This window comes from Mycteria americana, chromosome 13 (genome assembly GCF_035582795.1).
Source record: "Mycteria americana isolate JAX WOST 10 ecotype Jacksonville Zoo and Gardens chromosome 13, USCA_MyAme_1.0, whole genome shotgun sequence".
NCBI classification, from domain to species: Eukaryota; Metazoa; Chordata; class Aves; order Ciconiiformes; family Ciconiidae; genus Mycteria; species Mycteria americana.
Window position 1 is genome coordinate 17,068,449 of NC_134377.1, and position 21,442 is coordinate 17,089,890.

The 21,442-nt window shown below is 38.1% G+C and overlaps 1 protein-coding gene across 15 annotated transcripts in view; it reads left to right on the top strand.

Moving 5' to 3' along the window:
- Positions 1-21,442, top strand: part of ARVCF (ARVCF delta catenin family member) — a 295,496-nt gene that overhangs the window by 17,059 nt on the left and 256,995 nt on the right. For 11 of the 15 annotated variants that reach the window (XM_075516535.1, XM_075516534.1, XM_075516532.1 and 8 more), the window contains one exon: positions 4,086-4,154. The exons of the other annotated variants lie outside the window; for them this stretch is intronic. The gene's annotated coding sequence lies outside the window, so the exon portion shown is untranslated. The remainder of the gene's footprint in view (positions 1-4,085; positions 4,155-21,442) is intronic. 15 annotated transcript variants of the gene reach the window in all.

Genomic DNA, 21,442 nt, shown 5'->3' on the forward strand with positions numbered 1-21,442 from the left:
TTTATACAGCTGGCTTCAAAGCATATTGAATATAATCTTCTAATGAGTTTTGGCTTTGTCAATAGATACATGTTTCTTCCATTATCTTGTTTGTTTCTGTTCGGTATTTTGTACTCTGTGAGTAACATGTGCAAATACTTTTCTACAATACCATGTTAGTAACAGCAGCAGGAAGGCATAGTTAGCTCAACTGGAACATTTTGGCCTCTAGAGTTCTTGTTGTTGCATTCAGAATTAAGAAATAACTGCCTGCTTATCTTTGTGGTATTCTGATTCCCTTCTTCTCTCATCCCCTTTTCTTGTTCAGTATTACTTTATTGGTTAGACTTAAGACAGATGGTAGGAATAGTAAATCCAAGTTGATTGTAACAGATATTGTCTGACATTGGTGTGTCTGTAACTAGGAAGATGAAAACAATGGGCAGTAAATATTTTGGACAAGCTGAAAGAAGTTGCTAAAATAATTCATAATTGTCTTGCCTGTTAGACTGGATAAACAAAGCAAAAATCATTTCCTTTTATTTATGCACATTTTTGAAGAGCCTCAGAATTGCTGTGATAATACACCGAGCTGTATTTCTGCTCGGTGCTCGCTGCTTTTTGTTGACATATTTAATGTTACCCGTAACTTCTGCCAGTGCAGTCCTCCTGGTGGGAATGTGGTACTGTGGCACAGTCGTGGGACCGGAGATCTGTGCTTGGTTTTTACCTCTACAGCTGGTCTGCATTAAAGCACCTTGAGGACATATTTGTGATATTAAAATAAAGGTGCTTAGCCTTTGTTTAAAATCCTGTCTCTGTGGAACTAGGTTACCTAATGAGCATGTTTTACTCATCTCATGGGGACAAAGCCTGAGCTGTTAAATCTATGGCAGCAAAACGAAACAATTTTTGAACCAAGTCATCATTTTCGGCATCAATAGAAGGTCATGCCCTTGTCAGCTGGCGTTGGTTCAACATAAGGTTCCAGTCAGAAGTGGCTGCATTATGCTTAGAGCTGCTCTTTAAGAGACCTTCACCCTTTACTGTGTTTGGAACTGCTAATATGGTGGGTCTTCTGAATATTTATAAGGGACTTATTAAGATAGTCCTTACTGCAGTTATTCAGAGTATATACTCATTAGTTCTTGGTAGCTGGTCTGGCAGAAAGAAGTTTGTTCAAGCTCATGATAGACCACTAGATTAAGTGCTCTTTTTCCATCCTTTCTTCTCTCCTTAGTGTTGTGTGTTAAGTCATGATACTTACTTGGCAAGTTCAAAATACACCTCCACTTGTACTACTTCTGTAGCTTCAATGTTGGCTTGATTCCTGAGAAATTCAGACCTTCTGGGACCTGGAGTTTGGGAGACTAAACTTTTTATACAAGGTTATAAGTGAAGACTGGAAATCTTGTTCTTTTGCTTTGCTGCTTGACTTACCTAGTGTTTTGCTCAGCTGTACTGTACAAGGATATCCAAAATCACATTACGTCCACAGCCCTTGCAATTTTAAAAGTATGTTATTGCAAAAAGTTAGGGATATGTTTTAATAGCAGGTGATTGTTCTCATCAAGAATTGCACTAGTCTGATCTTTTTGCAGTGCGTGTATCATGCTCGAATTTCTCTTCCCGTGAGCATCTTCAGATGCTGAATAGTGATTAGTTTTTGATCAAGTGAAAATTATCAGAATGTGGAACATACTTTTTGAGGTACATTGGTCAGAAAAGAGAAAAAGTTATAACATACGTAAATGTAAGTTATAGATAATTATAATTCCTTCCTGAAATCTTCCTAGGTGCTACAGGCATGTATAAGTAGCAGAGTACCCCGATTTGTAAGTCAGGTGACATCTTGATTTATATTGAAAACATGAATTAAACCGGCTTGACATTCAGCTTTTGTTTTTCTTAATCGGTGAGATTCTTAATGGTGATTTTTTAAGTAGGCCATAATTTTCTACTCTTTTTAAAGAGTCGAAGCTTTTAGAATGGCTTATACAGAATTGCCATACTTATTTAAAAAATAATTTTAGAAGGGTCAGTTTAGGATTTGTTGCAATGTTTTAAAACTTAATCAAGCTACTAGTAGCATTTTTTAATCTGTAATATTACCCCACTGATGTCTGTTTAATATTATTTCTGATTGTTATCACTGGTTGCATTTCTTTTTGGTTAGGGGAAATTGTGTGTTCATTTTATTTTTTGGAAAAAATTTTTAAAAGGGCAAGCAATGGCAAGATTTTGCTTCTGACCTCTGGATTGAATTGCTCAGCAGGCGAAGTCTGAATTGCTAATAAAGATTAAACTTTTGAGTAAAATTCTTGCCTGAGGTTGGATTTGTACTGATTCAACACATTTCTTATGATTCCACCATCTCCCTCAGTGCTGCCTCTGGAATATATGACCCTTTTAATTAAATTTTATTTTGTGACAAACTGAATTTCTGTGTATGTGCTCTACTTGCTAGTATGTCTCATGTTTGTGATGAGGTTTCTCCTTTGTTCTGCAGTACTTAAAAGCATTTACTTATCAGAGTTGAAGATAAATAAAGCATCCTGTTTACTAATTAGATAAATTTTCATCGTGTCATCCTAAAGTCACTAGAATTACTGTATTAAGACACCGTGTTGGCTTATAACTTGTAAATTATGAAATGAAACATACAGTTTACCACGGAAGGTGAAGACACACAGGGAGAATATATGGTTTTTGTAAGGCAGCCAAATGCTGACTGGCTTACAAGAATGGGGGGAAAAAATCCAAAGTCTTCCTTCATGAAAGTAGTCTGCAGATAGCTTCGTTCATATTTTTTAGATCTCTTAAAAAAACCCAAAAAAATCAGTTTCTCTGATATAAAAAGCTATTTTTCCGGTTGAGTGTCCATACATCTTTTGTGGGTCCGAGTGTTAGTCATTTTTTACTGGTATGAGTGGGTTCAGGTTGGGCCTTGTGTGAGCACTCTTCACTGAGGACTGTGAAAAAAACAAAAACAAAAAAACCCCACCAAAAAAAAAAAACAACCCCAAACCCCCAAAACAAACCCTAGTTATTTGTGATATTGATTATTTAAATCACTGCTGTTAGGGGCTACTCTATATGTCAGTGTGACTGTCCTGCAAATCCAGTCTAGCCAGCAGTAGAAGGACCAAAGGCCAGTGGTGCTTCGGTGTTGTAGTGGTATAGCTACACTTGGGCATATACATATATATATTCCTCTGTGTCTTGCCCAATATGTAGTGATAATCAAGAATTCTATGGTACTACCATTCAAGTATCTTGCTTCTTTTTTTTAACTTTAGAAATTCTGTAGAGGAGTTGGGGATCTAAAGTTTTTTAGATTTTAAGGTCAGAGTAAAATTTATCCTCCTCTCTCTTGTAACTCAATGCCGCTAGCTCTTAGCATTCTACATTAGGTGAAGGTGCGACTTCCGGCTTGCAGTGTATGTATGCAATCAGATTGCATATGCAATTTCTAGCTTGGAAGCAAAGGCAGGTTAAAACAGTTGGAAATTTATGATTCTTGGAGTTAAAATAAACAAACACAAAGACTTGGCAAAGTGTAGCCCAAGACAGTGTTTGTGTTCCCTGTGAATTAACCCTTTGTGTTAATGTTGACTTGAAAAATTCTCCAGTTTCCTTGTAACTTCAAGTATGTATGTTTTCTGTGGAAAATATTCTTGTATGTATGTAAGAAGTGTTAGGTCATTGAAATAAAGCATATGATGCAGAAAAAATATATTTAAGCAGAGAGATAATAAGGAGAAACATTTTGGCTGTTTTTCATCTTGTTACTGTACACTTGAAACAAATTTATTTTTGGACTTTGTGATCCAGATATCTCAGGAGAAACTTGTCTGCATACTAGAGCATTCAAACCAGATAAGAAATTTCTACCATGAACTTTGATTTCAGGAAGTAGGAACTCTAGAGGCTGATGAAAGTCTTGAGTTGGCTGGTTTGAACTGGGGATAGCAGTGCAGTTTTTGGCAAGTGTTTGGGCGTGAAGCTGTATATAGAGCTGTGCCATTACTCAGGTCAACAAGCCATTAGTCACATTAGTTACAGAGCTCCTGTTCAGAGTTTGACCTGTGTCTTATGTTTTTCAGGGATATCCATAACTTTGAGTTGTGCTTTATGAACAAAGAAAGGGGCCTAAGAACTCGCCTGAAAGGGTGGTAAGAGTTGTCAAAATTTCCTTACGTATATTTTTTTCTTTTATTAACTACACGTGTTCATATCTATGAAATCCAGAAGGCAGAATTGTTACTAATTTATTCCTTCTTGCTATTTACTGTTCCAGACAGTGTCACAATTGTCGTTCTTTAGCCACAATAAAGTGATGAAAGACTAAATTCATTTTATAGTAATAGTCTTTAGTGTCCTTTTTCTCAAACAGTAGGACTATTGAACTGAGTATGGCTAAAATATGCAAGAGTTTGAATTAGTCTGCTTGGAATAGCAACCACCATATAAAAACAAGCGTCTGTGTAATCAAAATGTAGAATAGTTATAATTCTACATATAATGTAACTATATGAATAATTATATGCAGAATTAATATAATGTAACTAGTAATAAAACTTCCAAAACTTTATAAATGGACCTTTTCAGAATGTTTTGTTCTGCTGCTGTCCTGCTTTTAGACAAGAGGTGAACTGGCTTCCCACCTCCCAACTGCCTGCTCTCAGCTACTCTCAGTTTTGTGTTCAGTTGCCCTATCAGACTTCATTTGAGGTGGTTCTCTGAGCTCTCTGTGCAGGAATCTGTGCCATGTGAATGTAACACAGGTTTAAATTCAGTGGTTATCTACTTGTGTGATGGGATGTATGGCTTTCTGCAGCATTTGACCCTTCTGCTAACTTACTGGTTTTAAGTGAAGGGCCCTTGTCAGAACAGTACAGTCGGCATAGTCAAAGACCAAGCAATGTATTAGTTTGTATGACTGCCGATGACTTGGGAAGTCATTCCTGAGATAACTAGCCAGGCGGAAGTTTTCTTACACAAGGAAAAACCATCTACGTTGGGATAAAGGAACGTGATTTTAAAAAGTTGGTCTTCTAAATGACTAAAACTAGAAGACAGCTGTACTTGCTAAATTAATAAAATTGATTGAATAATTCAAACTTTTAAAAGGCTTAATTTTCTGATTTCATTTCTTTTAGTAGTCTCTTTTTAACTTTGTTTTAGGGAAAGTAGAATTTTGTGTGAAAGATGAGAATGCAGTTTACATAGTGCAAGCAAAACTGCAAGTTAGTGCTTCTTAATATCCTAAACAATATAGAAGAGGTGGGAGATTTCTTACGAGATTTTTCACTGTAACGGTCATCCTGAGGTGAAATTTGTAGTATTTAAAGCAAGGGAAAATAATTGTAGGGGTGAAAGGGAGTAAAGTGACAGGAACTAGGAGTTATCTCTTACCAAACTTTTTCAAAATTAGGAAAAAAGTAGCAGGCAATCAAATGAGATGCTGTTTGTGGATACATGAACAACCTATTATTATTTCACAGCATATTTGTGAAGTAAAGGAATGCACAACTTTGAAAATGTTCCTGCTCCTTCTACACTGAAGAAACAGTAGTAATTGTGCTATCATTACCAAAGATACTTTTTACAGAGTTCATGACTAAGACTGATTTGCCTGTTTCAGAAGTGAGGTATGCTCTGTACTCATTTTAAAGAGTATGTCACCCTTAATCAGGAGTGCCATACATTTTCAGAATGATGGTGCTTTCAATTTATTGCTTGTCAGCCCTGAAGAATGCTGGTTAGTTCCTTTACAAGTGCAACTCATGGGCTGAGACTGCTCACTTATAAAACAATTTTAGGTTTATTTTGATTGGTTATTGGTTTGTGGTTTTTTATGATAAAATAGAATTGCATTTTTTTGCAATAGACATCTTGGTGGAAAATCTGAAAAGCTGGAGCCGTTTGGAACTGCTCTTACTCCCACTGAGGTCAGCAGTAGAATTTCTCTGGCTTTCAGTGGGAGTAACGTTACGCTGTCTGAATGTGAAGACTTTTCCTCTCCTTTCAAAAAACGCTTATAATAGTCTGCTATAGCTAGGGTTACATGAAAACTAAGTAACTATTGTACTACTTGATTATGAAAAAAAGGTATTTCCTAAGTAGGAGAAAGAAGTTTTAACTATTTCTGTTATGCCAGCATATTGATTTTTTTTTTTAATACCTACAGCTCTGAAAATCATTGCACCATAAAAATTGGTTATCTAAAATTATTTTGCTTATATCATCCAGTGTGTCTTATTATATTGTATGCAGGAGCAGGTCTGAACAGACAGAGTGCCTTCTTGCGAGGCAAGAGGGAGAATTGCAGGCTGAATACTTATTGGAGTAATGGCAGACATGGCCTTAATTCTACAATCACAGATATTACTGGTCATCTAAACAGGGAATCCAGATTAGAGAGAAAGCATGCAGTTTTGTGAATAAATGTTTTCAAAACTGTGTATTAGTTCTCAACTCTTAATAAAAGCTTAATATAATATTATTAGTGGCGTTTTCATGGATGTCATTTATGAAAAAGATTAACTATTTTTTTCAAAGGTGAACATTTCAAAAAGTGAGCTACTGTATTGGCTATGCAACAACTTTCCTTAAGAACTTTTTTTCCCCCCCTCTAGGAAGATGCTATTATAAATGAATTTGGCATAAAAGCTTCTAGCCAGTGGTTGCCCAGAAATGATTTGTGAAACATTAAAAATAACTGCCTTTTCAGAAATTAATGGTAAATAGATAGTTCCAGAACTGTGGTTGTGTGATTTAAATGGTCAGTTTTGATTGTAATGTGCAAAATGGAGTTGACTTGATTTGACACATATTCTAGGCTGCCAGGTTTCAGACACGAGCCATCCAGAATGTGTGGTTTTTATCTGTTATAAACATGTTTTTCCTTGTAATTATTTTTTTCCCCTAATTCATTGCTTGTAGATTAATGTCTGCTTATTTTGGGTTTCTACCATCTTTTCTGGAACAATCAAGAATGATGAATTACTGCTGTTTAATTGATGGATTGCTATAGATTAATCAAACTCCTACTTAATGCACTTGATATTTCTTGCGAGTAAGCTATTTTTTAAAAAATTGTGTGTAGTTAATTTTATTATAAACTTAAGTCTTGGGCAGATCAGATTCTTTGTCACACCTGGGAAGTGCAAGATATGACCCAAATACTCAAATGACCCAAAGATAGCATTTTGGTTTATAAACATTTGCAGCATAAACAAGTCTAAGCTAAGTAATTTTAGAAAGGAATTTCCCCTCCATGTGGTGTGTATTATATGTAGATGTTAATTAGTGATTTTTTTCATACATAGCTCTTGGAAATTATTTTTATCTGGTTTATCTGACACCAGGTTCATTTATCCTGAAGTTGAACTTTTACTATTGTTTCCGCATGACATTAGTTTACAAACTAAGTCTGATGACTTCGTGTTGTATGCCTGAGAATTTACCTCTATGTGATTATCTTTAGTTAACGATCACACAAGCCTTCCAGAATTGCTGATGAGTCCTAATTTTGCCTTCATTATTATCCACAATTCTAGTGCCTTTGGTGTTGAGTGGATTTAAAAAGGAATGCTGGATTCTTATGTACAATATGCATGGATTTAATTTCTTATATTTCTGATAGTCTCATTTGGAATCACTTTATAACTCCTAATTAAAAATGGTTACTTGTTTGCAAGCGTGGGGAATTTGCCTTGGTGCTGCTTGTGACCTGGCATGGTTTACTGATGATCATGCGGTCCAGGCAGCTGAAGAGTTGAACTCCTTCTGTTACCCTGTATGAGGCCCGGGTTGCAAGCCCATGTGGTGTTGGAAGTGGCTGCCCTACATGCTTAGGTCTCCTCCGAACAACGATGACAAGTAGCAAGAGCAAGCCTGGCACTCTTGCAGTGGCGCAGCAGGCTGTGGCTGTTTTGTTTCCTCCAGTTCACTGTTTGTGCAGCTACCTATGAACTAACAGAAGGTAGGTTGTATTACTACAAATAATGTTTTATGGTTTGATCAGGTAGGGTTTAATAAATTATGATTCACTTTAGGGAGCATCAGAGCTACTGGAATACCTATTATCAAAACAGGCAGTCTTTTTTTAGTAGGGTGTAGTTAATCGATTTCTTGATGTGGCACATATAACCTGCTTATTAGCAAAATGTCTTGCAGAAGTACTTATCTGTCTGAAGTAGAATTTCACTGAATTGCCTGGATAAGGTTGGCCTTAAAAATGGACTTTCATGTAGGTGAGGCCTGTATGATACTTCATTATGTGCCTTCTTGCTTTCTACTTCATGGCTCAGAGAAAACTTGCTTCATCTAAAATGCATTAGTATTCAAAATTTATATGCTTTTCTGGAAAAAAGACCCAAAAGACTGATAATCTGTAGACAGTATATGCATGTGGAAACATGCTAATGTACACCTATCAAAAAGAGTCATACATCTTTGCACACATTAGTATTGAAAACAAACACTAACTTCCGATCCTTAAGATCTAACTGTGAGTGTTTCCATTCTGGTTAAACATGCAGTGTAACTCCTCTGTGATATCTTTGCTGGCATATTTCCTGAAGCCATACTGAATTTCCCCACGTGGATCCAACTGGGAGAGTAAAAGTTTAGGATTTAATCTGTACTTCCATACCAAGAGTCATGGTAGCCCTTCTTAGTATTCATTCAGTGTTCTTGGAGACATCTCTGGCAATGCTGGAGTAATATTGGCATGGTCTATTAAAACTACAGTGAATAAAACTTTAAGACCCAATCTCTTGATTTACATTTCTTACAGCAACATCTAATAGAATCGGCAAGGCATAATAAATGTTAGACAAATTTTCTCCTTTTATTTAGATCCATTAAAGCCCCTTCCAAGCAGATAAAGGAAACTTAGATGATTGAAAGAATTAAACAATAAATATAAAGCATTGTCTTAGAAATATCTTACAATACCTGCTCTTTAGTATGCCCCCCCCTCAGAAACATATCCTCTTAATTGACTTTAAATTGCAGAACTGATACAGATGCAATTGAAATGCAGCCTTTTTCAGCTGCTGCACCCTGCCATGGTGACTGTTTTTAATTGTTGTTTCTTCCTTCAGGTGTTAAAAAGTATACTTTATAAAACAGGACAGGCAATTTTATTTGGCTCTTGCTACTTTTCTGATTTCTTGTAATTCCAATATTCTTCCATTGTAAACTTTCAGATTATGCTTTAGAAAAAGCTGGTAAGCATTGATTAAACGTTGCTCTTTTTTTTAAGCTATATATGGTTTATAAATTGGTGCTGTTGGCTTCAACAGGGATGTTCATGGAACAAGTCTGACTTGCCAACTTTGCAGTAGAAACTTGTTGAAAATTGTCAGTAAGAATTTTGCTAGACTTTTTTTTTTCCTCGTATAACTTAAATAAAGGGTCTTCCTGTTAAAAACCTGATGACTTTGTTAAATTTTGAAATAGGCCCTTAAAATACCTACATAGTAATGTCAAGAGCATTAAACTCTAATAAAACAGTCACCTTTGCCTTTTAGATTTGAAGCTGAATTTTCCCTCCATCTGGAGGGTTACACTTGAACAACTGCAGGGATGCATTGTCCCATGAGAGTTCTGGCAGGGATTGTTTCCCTCAAACAGTGCATTCAGAGACAGGAGGGAAGTATGCCCTGATACGTCTCGGAAGCTGAAAGCATCGCTTGTTCCTCTTCTCTTTCCTGACTGGAATTCCAGTAATTGTTGCAGCTTTAGCATCGCCCACATCAGTAGGAAGGGAGACTTTTGTTTCTTGCAACTGCTACCTACCAATGCAAAGATGGACCTCAGGCATTTTTGATTGGGGATATGAGGGCATATTTAGCTCATTAAAATGATCATTAGCATATTCTTCCATTGACATTGTCTTCAGCATGTTCCTTCTTCTAATTAAATTGTAGCCTATTGTATGGTAATTCTTTTGCTTTCCTGAAGTGTTTCTTCTTAAGATAGCTGTAGAGAATCAGAATTGATAGTTACCTCAATGAGCTCCATGACAGAAGATTGAATTCATAATGCTGTAATGGATCATAGCACTTCATGTGTTGAGAATTTCTTCTCTTGGCACTAGGCATTTGTGAAAATATCTGCTGGTATTTTTTTCAAGTTTTACTATATGCATGTATGGGATGTTATTTTGGCAGAAAGATGTAACACTTTATTTGGTGACAAAGATAAAATTTTCAGCATTCTTGGGGGAAGTTTGGATTTGGTTTGGTAGCTGCACATCGCTCTCTGGGTATTTATAGATACAGGGGCAGCACAAAGGCTAGATGCTTTCCAGCATGTGTTTATGCAATAGTATATCTTTCAAGAAGTTTTTTTACGGAGCTGAGTTTGGAAATATGTTTGAAAACAGCCTTGTCACACATGTCATCAAGGTCAGAAGGGAGAGAAAGCAGAGACTTCAACATTTCAACTAAGGTTTTGTGAAAGGAGCATAGAATGTTAGTGTCTGCTAACTAGTAAACTAGTCTCTTCATGCCTCTTGAACAGTCCTGCAGTAGAGATGACTCAGTTTCTCCTGTTCCATGAAATGTTTAGCTCACACTGCTGTTTGGGACTTGAACATTGAACTTTTAGGGAATATACTTGATAAAACCCACTGATGATGGATTATAAATCTGAAGCATTAAAAGTGGTATCGGACGAAAGCCTGGAGTGCACAGTGCAGAAAAATCCCCAAGTGAGGTTGGGAGTGTGGTGTCTGTACTTGGAAATACTCTGCTTGTTGATGTAATGGAGAACAGAGATTAATTCACACTCTCTGTTTATAGACAGTGGAGGCTTTTCTGACATAGCTGTAGTGCTTTGGAAAGGGCCTCTTCCAACTGTAGTATTGATTTTATCATGCTTTGCTACAATCAGTTCTGAAGAAATGAGAACAGTTGGTTTCATGTTATAGCAATTCAGTGGTACATGGTGAATACTAGCTCATTCCTTTGAGTCCTAGCTTAGAACACCTTTTAATCTCAAATAAACATCAACTAAAAAACATGTATTTTGATGAGCATTGGACCTGATTAACACCATCATAATATGTTTCTGTGTTTAGTAATTTAAGCTTATTACTTACAGTTTTGGGAAACTGCCATGTGTGTTGGTAGCACTCAGTTGTTAATTCAAAAAAAAATGTATTATACATCAGTTAGACTAATATTAGGGCCCCAGATCTGGAGGTATACAGCCTTATCAAAAGCAGACTTTCTATAATAATCTTTGTGTGCCAGTGACAGTGTAGGATAAATGCTGCTTTGTGTTCATTTTTTAACCAAGAAAAACTCCACTGATTTATTGGATTTATTCCAGACTTAAACCACTGTAAAAGCATACTACTGCTGTGTAAACACTTTCTGCCAGCAGGTGGAAATATATATACAACTCATCCATTGACTTATTTCTGTCTTTGGCTGGCTTATGTCTTTCTCCCAATCACTGAAGCTGAAGGTTTGTGAAAATCCTATTTAAAATTTGCAGCGTAATGAATCTTGCTGTGCCAAAATTTGCAAGTTCAGCTCTTTTACGGATGCCTCACTGCTCTTGGACCTGTCAGGTGTTCCATCTCTGTGTTGTAGCACTATCATCAAACCTTCTTACATAGTCATGTATTAAATAAAAAGCAATAATTCATGGAACCATAGAATGGTTTGGGTTGGAAGGGGCCTTAAAGGTCATTTAGTTCCAGCCCCATCCAACCTGGCGTTGAACACTTCCAGGGATGGGGCATCCACAACTTGTTTGCGCAGCCTTTTCCAGTGCCTCACCACCCTCATAGTGAAGAATTTCTTCCTTATATCTAATCTAAATCTACCTTCTTTCAGTTTAAAGCCATTACCCCTTGTCCTATCATTACCTGCCCTTGTAAAAAGTCCCTCTCCAGCTTTCTTGTAGGCCCCTTCAGGTACTGGAAGGCTGCTATAAGGTCTGCCCAGAGCCTTCTCTTCTCCAGGCTGAACAACCCCAACTCTCTCAGCCTGTCTTCATAGGAGAGATGCTCCAGCCCTTTGATCATCTTTGTGGCCCTCCTCTGGACTTGCTCCAGCAGGTCCATGTCCATCTTATGTTGGGGGCCCCAGAGCTGAACGCAGTACTCCAGGTAGGGTCTCACAAGAGCGGAGTAGAGGGGGAGAATCACCTCCCTCAACCTGCTCGTCCTGCTGCTTTGGATGCAGCGCAGGATACAATTGGCTTTCTGGGCTGCAGGCACACATTGCCAGGTCATGTGGAGCTTCTCATCAACCAACACCCCTAAGTCCTTCTCCTCCGGGCTGCTCTTAATCCATTCTCCACCCAGCCTCTATTTGTGCTTGGGATTGGCCCAACCCACGTGCAGGACCTTGTACTTGGCCTTGTTAAACTTCATGAGGTTTGCTCAGGCCCACCTCTCAAGCTTGTTGAGGTCCCTCTGGATGGCATCCCTTCCCTCCAGCATGTCGACTGCACCACACAGCTTGGTGTCGTCGTCAAATTATCTGAGGGTGCGCTCAATCCTGCTGGCCATGTCACCCACAAAGATGTTAAACAGTGCTGGTCCCAATACTGACACCTGAGGAACGCCACTTGTCACTGGTCTCCACTTGGGCATTGAGCTGTTGACAACAACTCTTTGAGTGTGACCATCCAGTCAATTCCTTATCCACCGAGTGGTCCATCCATCAAATCCATGTCTCTCCAATTTAGAGTCAAGGATGTCATGCGGGACAGTATCAAATGCTTTGCACAAGTCCACATAGATGACATCAGTTGCTCTTCCCTTATCCACCAATGCTGTAACCCTATTTTAGAAGGCCACCAAATTTCTCAGGCACGATTTGCCCTTAGTGAAGCCATGCTGGCTGTCACCAATCACCTCCTTATTTTCCATGTGCCTTAGTGTAGTTTCCAGGAGGATCTGCTCCATGGTCTTGCCAGGCACAGAGGTGAGACTGACTGGCCTGTAGTTCCCTGGGTCTTCCTTTCTTCCCTTTTTAAAAATGGGAGTTATGTTTCCCCTTTTCCAGTCAGTGGGAACTTCACCGGACTGTCACGACTTCTCAGATATGATGGATAGTGGCTTAGCAACTTCATCTGCCAGTTCCCTCAGGACCCACGGATGCATCTCATCAGGTGCCATGGACTTGTTCACCTTCAGGTTCCTTAGATGGTCTCGAACCTGATCTTCTCGTGCAGTGGGCAGTTCTTCATTCCCCCAGTCCCTGCCTTTGCCTTCTGCGACTTGGGCAGTGTGGCTTGAGCACTTGCCGGAGAAGACTGGGGCAAAAAAGTCATTGAGTACCTCAGCATTCTCCATGTCCCAGGTAACCAGGTCTCCCGTTTCCTTCTGGAGAGGGCATGTGTTTTCCCTAGTCTTCCTTTTATCACCATAGTACCTATAGAAGCTTTTCTTCTTGTCCTTGATATCCCTAGCCAGATTTAGTTCTATCAGGGCTTTAGCTTTCCTAACCTGATCCCTCGCTGCTCGGACAATTTCTCTGTATTCCTTCCAGGCTGCCTGTCCTTGCTTCCACCCTCTGTAGGCTTCCTTTTTGTGTTTGAGTTTGTCCAGGAGCTCCTTGTTCAACCATGCAGGCCTCCTGGCGTTTTTGCCTGACTTCCTCTTTGTTGGGATGCATCGCTCCTGGGCTTGGAGGAGGTGATCCTGGAATGTTACCAATATTAATTGTTTCAAATGAACATGAGCAATACCTTCCAGAGAAATAAAAGTGGATAGGAAAGAGGTAATTATTTTTTTAAATATTAGAGGCTGATGTTTTCCTGTCCAAAATACTTACCAGCAGTAATGGTCCCAAACTGAATCAAAGGAATAAAATGGAAAAGGGAATTGTGCAGTCTAGAACCAGAGGAGCAGATGATCATGGCAGGATGATTTTTCATCTGTCTGACGTTAGTAAATTTGAACTGTATACCGAGGCAGATTAGGAAAGGAGCTTACTTTGCGAAAGTGAGACCTATAGCTGCATATATTCCTTCTTGTTTCCCCCCCTACTGTCAATGCATTTACCATTCTAGGACTTATCTGTGAGTGGAAAGCAGATCCTGAAGGAGGTAGTGCCAAAACCTGAAACTAATAAACTGTTCCTAGGTAGTTCTGTGGTCATGCATAACTCTCCTCCAAAGAGCATGAGGACAAAGCATCTTTTACTAAGTAAAGACAACAATGTAAAGGGAAAGAAACATATATAACTCTGTCTATATGGGAAAGTTACTATGAAATAAGCTAGGATGTGAATTTACATTCTTTCACTGTTCCCTGGACTTTCCATTCTTCTGTGAGAGGTAAAGATAAGGACAGTTTTGAAAATTGAGAAGGTCAGCTTGCGCTTTTTTGGGGGTTAAGAATGTCATGGAGGAAAACAAACTTACTGCCTTCTCTGTGTAGAGGAGGTTGTAGGTATTTGTATAGTGTTTTTGTGAGAATGCATAGTCCACAATTTGTGTTTGTTGTAGCAGTAATAGTGAAAAAAGTGTATGGGTACTTTTGGGGAACAAAAAGTTGCTACTGTTTAACAAATGATAAAATTATTTTTTGCTGTAAGTTTTCATCTCTTCCCATGCCAATGCTTCCTTAATTTTCAGGGACCAAAGAGTTTATTTCCTAAGTTTTTCAATTAGTTCAAGTGAGCAGAATTACTGCTGCCTGGTTGTCAGGTTCTGTTTTATTTGGTGTATGTGATATGAATGGAATGGATAATATTTGACCAAAACACCCTTTTCAGTGAAGCTATCATGCGAGTGCATACAAAGAAAGAAAAAGCACTTTACAGAGTGGTGAGTGTTCTGGGAATCCTTTAGTCTTAGAAACTTGATGGGAAGAGTGGCGTTACCCTCACTTGTTAATCCTTGTTCTCGCCACTGAAATTTGACTCTCTTAGCAGTGATTTAGAAGAAATAAGGAGTTTTTACAAAGATGACTACAGGCAAAGCTATCTATAATAATGTTACTGCAAAACTTAACTTGTTTTGGTCTATAGATCCTGAATTAACTGCTGATAGTAAATGGGTCCTATTGATCTCTTGCTGTTATCTTCAGTAACCGTTTTCAGAAAATGCATGGGCTAGTAGTAGTAGTTACATGTGATCTCTTTAACAGAAACTGGAGAGTCCAGATTTTCTGAAAGATAGGAGTATCAGAATAATGTGCTATAATAGCCCCTACAGGTAATTAAAAGTTGTAAACTATGGCTAAGATGTCTATTGTATGTTTCTGAAATGATTTTCTGTGGTACACATTTCTTCATTTGGCCTTGGAACTGTTGTATTGCAGTAAATATACTTGTGTTCTAGTACTAATCACATATAAAGATGATCTTTGCCAATGAGTTTGTAGTTAGCACAAAGCTTCTTCATGGTGACCTTAGCTATCTGGAATTCAGAACTAGTCATGCCATCTTGGCACAGTAGGACACATTTAATTGAAAATAACTTTGGTTTTGGAAGAAATTTTTACTTGTTAGAGCTTACATAAGATTGGAATTGCATCCTAGCTTTGTATTTGAGGATGAAGTTTTCATGCTATTTCCGTTACTGTATAACTGTTATATAGTAAAGAGTTGCTGATATTTATTGTGGTATGATGAAAAGTCAGGTTTTCAGGTCACAGAGAGTTGTGGGATAATCAGCTTGACAAGGCACTAGGTGACATACCTTGGATCCAGTTCTTAAGTCCCAAAAGCTTGGTTGGTCCCTGAGGAAGAGCCTATTTAAGTCAAGAGCAAGAGAAGACATCTTAGGGGCATTGATACTTGGTGTTCAGATGAACGCAATCTGTAGAAAGGAATTTGGAAGACTATTCTTTGAAGTGTGTATCTGGATGATGGTGGAAGCAAGGGATGGAATAGTACAGGTCTGGACTTATTCACAAAATGGCTAGAAAAGCTGTTTATAAAGAGTGGTGACACTTGTAATACTTATGCCATTCAGTTTGTATTAAAGCTGTGTTGACTAAATACAGAAAACACGTTGGATTCTGAAGCTGACATGCTGCATTTATTTATTGTCTTTAATCCCAGCAGATACCAGTGTGAATTCTCAAATTTGGGAGAGCTTGCTAGTAAATGTGTCATGTTAGCCAGCTGTCAGGCTGAGCAAATTACTGACTGTACTCAACGGGGTGCATAACTTCTCAGGGATGGAAGGAAAGAGTTATGTACAAACTAGAGACCGTGGGAAAATAAGTCTTTACTCACAATGGAATTTGTCAAGCAGACACACATGTGCCATGGAATTGTTCGCATTTGTTAATGGCTAATCAACCGCCTTACAGCTCAGCTTAAATATGAAAGCTCTTGCCTTCCTTTTTTCTGTATAACACACCTAGAGGAGAGGAGGGCACTACTGGTGCACTTGGTGTGTTACGTTGAGAGCTGATCACGCCCTGCTTAACTTGTGAGAGCAGACAGCTCACAGTGTAACGTTATTCTCTCTCTTTATTTTTTTTTCTTTTTTCTTTTCTTCTTGGTAAATATTATAGCTATTTATTTTTTGCCTGAAAGAAACACAGAATTATTTCTCTGTACACTTCTAATCGAAAGATACAAAGAGCTTCTTTCCTAGTATACCACAATTAAGTAGGAAAAGGTTATCTAGCCTTTCTGAGGAAACTCATTTAAAAAGAAAGGAATAAGAATATTTTCTCTCATTTTTCTGAATAATAATATGCACAGATTACATTTTGTATCTTGGCCCAAAATCCAATCAATTATTTTTATTATGTAAACTTCTGTTAATTTCTGCATATAATGTAATTCCTTGGCATTTTGGAGGAGACAGCACTGGAAACCAGTGCATATGGATTTTTGGTGGTGTTTTTTTTTTAAAGCAAGTTATTTTGGTGTAATGAATTAGAAACCCATCCTCAGTTAGAAACATTTGATCGAATGTGAAATAAATAACCAGACTGTATTAAAGTCTGTGACTAAAATTGTAAATTTTAATATAATTCATCCAAAACTGTAGGTGTAAAATACAGTAGAAAAATTTTTATCTTGGTCCACTGAAGTCAAGCTAATTGGAAGATGGGCAATGCAGGAGAGAGTGGCATTTTGTTTTGTCCTATTGTGACCACAGGGTATTTCAGAATAGTTTGAGTTTGTTAAAAGGCAAATTTTGCTGGAAGGGATAAACGCAGGATTGTGTTTGTCAATTTATAATAGGAGTGGAATTTCATTAGCACTACTATTCATTTGTGTTGTGGGAGGAAGAGTAAAATAGATTCTCATTGACTTAAAATGTCACTGTCAATTCTCGCTGCTGGAATTCTCTGCAGTTTGTTGGCAGGACTATGGGTCAGCCCTGTTCTCTCTAATTAGGATCCTTGGGGTTTTGTGTGGGCTTATACGTTTGGGTTTTCTTCTTGTAGTAGTATAACATTGTGCTTTTGTCGTCTTCTAACACCCAGGTGCTCCTTGCTTTCTGAGGGTGCTTCATTTTCATTTCTGTAATGCAAACTGTCCTCTCAATTGCAAAAGCATAATTTGTTGTGCCTATACTTCATACCTTTCTCTCCCTGATCTCTTGTAAAGTCCTTGACATTTCTTCGCTTGGTCCATCCAACATAATGTTTACGTGATTTTCTTGTGCAACTGCTGACTGTCCTTTCTCCAGTGTTTCTCTCAAACTTCTGTTTATTCTCACCTTCAAAGAGCTGTACAACAAATCTGTGTATCCCTCTTCTCTCTTCACATTCATTCTATCTTCTGCTCCATCTTTCTAAGCTTTGTTCCTTGTCACAAATTTCAGTATACTCCTTATAGGACATCATTTGAAATCAAAGTCTGCATACTGGCAGAAAGATATATGTGATTAGTTTTTGCTTTGGCTTAAACAGAAGAATTACCATCTCTGCCAGTTCCAAACACATAGAATTGCAAGCTGGCTACTAGATGCTAAACTTTTTTGGAATGAGGTTTCTTATCTTTTTGTTTGTTTGTTTTTTGTAGAAATACTTGGTAAAGATTACTGAAAAATACTGTCTTCCCTGCTCAAAGCAGCAGATTATATTGATCATGGAATTTTCTGCTAGTACTTACGAACAGCCTTCGAATTATGACTGTCATGAAGTTCTGTATTAGTGGGCAGTGTGAAGGGGTTTTAAAACAAAGCAAATTAAATCAGAAATACCTGTTGTTAATCTCACATTCAGAAATACCACATTAGCTGAAAATCACTTGGGCCTCTTGTGACTTTCTGCCCCCGTAACTTGTGAAGATAAAGTATCATTCTCCTGCCATCATTTTCTGTATCTTAAAAAAGAAAATTGTATAAGGAAGGCCCTTCATTTATAGATGACCAGTCTTCCCATCAAACGTTGTCTGTAATAACTGCTTTTTTTTTTTTCCCCCGATTGTTTTTAAACTCGTGGAATAAATGTTTAAATTCTTCCTTCCAATAATCCCAGAGGAAATGATATTACCTGGAAAGGATCCATTGCTTGTTCCCTGTTATTTTTAAAGTCAGTATTAATCATTGATATTCACCACAAGTATTGAAGACCTCAGCTTTACAGGTCTCTGGGGAAAAATGAAGCGTCCCTTAAAACACTTGGGCACTAGTTCCTCCTTGATTCAGAGAGAAGAGTTTCATGTCTTTATAGTAGCAGTTATTAATGGTAGTATGTTAGACAGGAGGTTTTATTTCTTTAATTCCAAAACAGCATACGTTAGACATAAACAATTAAAAATACAAATATTGTTAATCCCTTAAGACTGTTTTATAGTAGGTAAAGTCTAGTACTCCCTATTTTAGATATGGCTTTATCTGAACTACTGCTTCTCAAAATATTTCCACTTATCTCTGAAGTCATAATTATGGCATTCATCATATTTGAATATAATTGCTGCACTTTGCATTCTGTTCAAGTCTTGGGACTTAAGTCAGGAATTAATCTCAGCTATTGCTTTTCTCGCCTACTGGAACCTGCATTTTGGACCCTATCTCCTTTGGTTTTTATCAGTTATAGTGTAACGTTTCTAATGAGGCTGTCTCATGCATGTAGAGTATTACTCTAAAATGGAAAGAGACATTTACAAAATAATAAACAAATACCATGTAGGTGGTTATGAGGCTTACCCTTATCAGGTGCACAGAGACTTCTGGATACAGCAACTGCAACAGCTCCATGTTAATCCTATTGTAGACAAATTCTCCTAAATTATTCCACCTCTTCAGGAAATAAAATGGCGTGATCTACAAAATGAGAAAAATACTATCTCTGCATAACAAGACTTAATTGGTACTTGTCAAGTGTTTGAGATGCTTTGCTTTATGGAATGTGTTGCTGGGTAGTTACAAATATTTATTCTACTGGATGCGATATCAGTGTATAGAACAGACCAGTAATAAATGCGTGCATCTTTAACATGTCCTAAAAGAATTAAAACTTACACAGAAGAGATTGGAATGTTTAGAGGCTTGTGCTCCTGGTAGATGAAGACCTTATGAAGCATTTTCAATAGCCTGGTATGTGCAGTAAAGTACAGATGCATTAGCATGTTCACTGGGTACTGCCAATCACATTAAATTGGGACGAAGCTTTGAAGTAGTGTAGGACTATATAATAGTATTACTCTGTCTGCCTTGTTTGAATGTGTGACCTCTTGATGGGAAAGAGTTGCACATCTGCACTCTGAAGAAGGTATCCTCAATTTGGAATTGATTAGAAAAGAGTTGCTAAGCCCAGTCCTTTTCTGTTACAACCATGATGCTTTACATATTTAAATGTATCAAGCTTCCTCCTAAAAACTAATTAGTGTTTGTGTTTTGTCCCTTTTTATTTGATTTGGAGATACTTTCAGGATGTTGTTGTTCCTCTGGGTAGAATCGTCCTGATTTCCACCAAAACTAATAGCACAAGTAGCTCCTCTTTTCAAAGCAATAGACTAATGACACTTAACAGTAGTGAGAACTTTAATGGAACCTGATGATGCTTAACCTTGTTGTCCCTGCCACCTTTCTCTTTTCCTCACCTCTGTTCAAGAAGAGAAATTGAGTTGTGGGAGAACTTGCTCACAATAGCCTTCTCTCTTGCTACTTCCCCATGTGACCTGCAGTGTTGAGAACACTCCTTTGATGCTGGTGAGCCATCTCTGGTGCTCTCTGCTTTGCTCTGCAGTGACATTCTTGCTGCACACACTGAAGAGAAGAATGTGCAAATCGAAGGCAGTGCGACAGAGGATGGGGCCTGAGACATTTGTGGAGCATTACCAGCTCTCCCCACTCGCTAGCCCAGGGAGGAGACAGGCTCAGCATGTGCTGAGCACAAACCACTTTGAGGGTCTCTTCATATTTTTCTCCTCTTTTTACTGGGGTGCTCTGAAGTTTCTTAGTCCTTGGGAATTATTTCCATCTGCAGCCTTGCTACTGAGCAATTGTAGTAATACCAGAGTCCAATTTAGCAGTATTTCTTCAAGAGCTTGGGTCCTTGACTGGTTTGTAGAGGACAAAGGCAAAGAGCAATTGCAAATGGGTTTCTGTGCTATTAGAGCTCTGAACAGCCGTTCCTCTTGGCTGTGTGTCAGATTATACCTCAAGGAGGGATGGGTGGGCTATGAACCTTAAAAAGATTTAAATACTTAAGTGCAGGGTCAAGTATTCGTATCAGTGGGTGTCTTAACAAACTGGTCTCAGAGTGCTCAGCAATAATAATTTTCTTTAATATTTTTAGGTAGTATTGAAAGTGGTAATTGAGTAGGCAAGTGTTTTGAGTTCTTACATTTCTTCGTCAGCTTTTCCTACAATTTACTTATATGATAATTTCACTATAGAACCTCAGTTTTGGATTAATTTTATAAAGCATAGTGACAGGTGGTTGTGCTGTGGGGAAAACTTGTATCTAGTATAGAAATACCTGCACAAAGAACTGGTAAACCAGAGAATGAACCAAGCAAGGAGAGGAAGAGGTTGTTATTGTTAAGGACTGTTAATGTCTATCCTTGAGAAGATCTTTTTAGCATGCAACTTCTCTCCCCCAGTGGGCTCTTTGTTTCCACCATTATTCAGCTATTTTAGGGTAGTCCATCAATGCATAACACTAATCAAGGGAACGGGACTTACTAGCTTGTGGACACTGCCCTGTAGCTCCCTGATGCTGTGCAGCCTCTCCTCCCACACAAATACGCAGACTTCACCTCTTTTGGAGCCATCAGTTCCAGCATACTGCAGCATTCGCCATTCTCCTCAATGACAACCCCATAGCTCTTTAAGCATTTTCTTTATTCCTCTCAAGTGCGCAGAAAGTGTTAGGCTTAAATTGACTTTGGCAAGAAGCCATAATAGATGGATGCAAGAAGGCTGTCATCTACTAGTAAAGAGTAGTGGTTTCTAGATGTAAAATCCATACCCTGATCCTTTGCTTCACCTGCTGTTTCCATGGCCCTGCTTCAGTTCAGTCTACCACTGAAGCATATTTGCTTTGTTGTTTACA